Raw genomic sequence first — 2,921 nt, 5'->3', positions numbered from 1 at the left:
CTCTCCGTCCCTCCCTCTCTCAGCCCGTCTTAGGCTCATGCATCCCTTTACGTGCTCCCTCCCCCTCCCTGGCATCTGATTTGCTCCTCCACTCACTGACTCTCTAGGTTTTTCCTCTACAGTGTTTAACATGCAGAATTATGTCCCCTTAAAAGACTGAAGCCTCAGTAATTGCAGCTTGGGTTTTTGCCTTGTGTTTGCTCTGGTGATACGTGTAGCATCTGCTGAACCTGCATCAGTGTGATTGTTGAAGGCAGTAGCAGCTGAGTTTGTGATTCATCTCTAGTTTCTTCCTGGCCACTGTTATTTTTACAGAAGTGTGTCCAGCATGTGAACAAAATCCAACTGAAACAAAAAGACATGGTGTTAGAGCTACGGTGAAGCTTGGTGCCATGTTCATATGTGGACCTGAGTGTTTAGGCCATTTCAGAGCTGTAAACTGTGTGAAAAGCATCATGGACGCCTGCTGTTTGCTAGTTTATACTGAAAACTGCATGTGACCATGAGTTGTGCTGTTTAATGAGGCTTTAAGGAGATTTGCTGGTCCTTTTGCCAAGCGTAGCTGACATCCTCTGCATCTACAGCACAAGCACAACACACAGAGACATGGTCTTTTTATCTTATTCAAGAACAATAATTAACAGATGCTGCAAAATGTCTTGAGTTTTAACAGACAAAATCATAAAACTATCTAGATCCTAATTGCATGTGCAGTTTACGTCCATTTGGTTAAAGCCGTCTCTTCATTCGTTCTCGTTTCCTTGTCGTCCCCCCATCCCTCCTGGTAAAGACAGTGCAGAGTTGTTGACAGATCATCAGTGGAGAAGATTCCAGGCAAATGCACTACTTTTCATTGTTGCGCTGTACCCAAGACTCTCTCTAACGGCACCTCCCCTGAGGTCCTCAGTCTCACCACGCTTCATGTGTGTCTTACAGTCATAGTACCTGTACACGCACCAGGAAAAGATTCAGTCCAGCAGGAATGAGAACAAACACAGGATGGCGGTGTATGAAGTTGAGCATCTGCTGCATGTGGCAGGTTTACAGCCACACACACACACACACACACACACACACACACACACACACACACACACACACACACACACACACACACACACACACACACACACACACACACACACACACACCACCCACCAGGGCTCATCTCTCTATCCTAACCAGTCAGTGCTGTCATGTTGTCACTGCTGTGTCTAAATGGAGCCTCTTTACTGACAGCTTGCAGCTCATCTCGCTGGCTGAGTCATTTGACAGAGCTTCACAAACGGATCTTTAATCAGGAAAAGTGCAGCGTTAGCATTTTTGCTCTGCTGTTGATGGATGATGTCCCTCACCGCTGACTGACCCACATATGACACAAACCTCACTCCAGCTACTTCTCCTCCAGACTTCTTTGGCGTCTGCTTTCATCTGGTTGACAGACTGCAGAGGTGTCTCCTCCTCTGCCTCCACTTTGTCTCGCTCATATTTCGCTCACTTACCTTAATTCTGAAGAGTGAATCTGGTGAATTACAGATCTCGACCATGCAAGAAATGAACTCTACTATATGTAACAGTGCTCATATAGAAGTAACTTCAAAAAGACAGTATCTCTGCCAAGAATCCTGTTGTGTGCCACAAAGGGGATGATCGCACTGTCATTCTTAATGAGGACATATTGGGCTGGAGACCATCACGTTAAGATCTGATTTAAATTTATTGTACATAAAACTAATACTTCTGGAAGTAAGTCTTGACTACAGACATTTTCATCCTCTTAGCAAAGTCCCCCACCATCTATACTTCTAGGTTCCTTTTTTTTACACTGAACCTGCCCATCACCTGCTCATCACCTCTGTTCCCCTCACCACATGCCAGATTAACATCTGCTCCAACCACCACCTTCTCTTCTAACTCACAGCCAATCTGTGGAGCAGACCCTGACTACCTTCACCATCACCTCTTCGATTTCTAGCTTTAGGCTCATCACCCTGAGTCTCTTTTCAGCTCTACAACATTGTTCACAAACTCCCCCTTCAGGATCACTTTTACCCTGTTTCTCTTCCTACAGTATCTACATCATGGAAGAACAGTTTGTATCCTCCCCCAATACTATGTGCTTTACTGCCCTTCCACCTCGTCTCCTGCACACAGCACATACCTTCCGTCTCTTCATCCTGTCTGCCAGCTCTCTGCCTTTCCCTGTCATTGCACCAACATTAAGAGTCCCTATTCCCAGATCTATGCTTCTATCTTTCCTCTTCTCTCTCTGACCACAAATCCTTTTGCCTCCTTTCGTCCTTCGACCAACAGTAGTCCAATTTCCACCGGCACCCTGTAGGTTAACAGCATCAGTCTTAACCCAGGCTCGACTGATCCGGTATGAAAATCTAATGGACGATTCGCATGGTTGTTTTTGGCAAGTTTTACGCCTGATGCCCTTTCTGATGCAACCCTCTCTATTTATCCAGACTTGGGACCGGCACAGAAGTCACTGGCTTACAACCCCTGTGGCTAGATTTTTTAATACTGAGACCAAAAGTATAATAAAGGTTTTCATAAAACGTTTTACAAAAAAAAATTTAAACTAAAGATGAAGCACTTCTCATAGAAAAAAAAAATTAAAAAAAAGAAGTTTTTTCACTCTACTGGGTCAAACCACATTAAAACACAATTTATATTATTGTCAGGATTCCAGTACAACTTCAGATAGATTTAGTTTACTAAATGAAGCTAAAAGCAAAAAACAAAATGCTGAAGCATCATCATTGTTGCACATTTAGCCTAAACACTCTGGACACATTTAAGGGTTGGTCAAGCAGGTTGTTCCCCTCGTCAGCAGCTCCTCAGTCAGACTATTGGAGTTGGTTAGTGGGTGACAGGTAGAACTGCTTGATGGGGATGTGGTCTGAAAGTCAACA

Source organism: Betta splendens, chromosome 17 (assembly GCF_900634795.4).
Source record: "Betta splendens chromosome 17, fBetSpl5.4, whole genome shotgun sequence".
NCBI lineage: Eukaryota > Metazoa > Chordata > Actinopteri > Anabantiformes > Osphronemidae > Betta > Betta splendens.
This window is presented reverse-complemented; position numbering follows the sequence as displayed.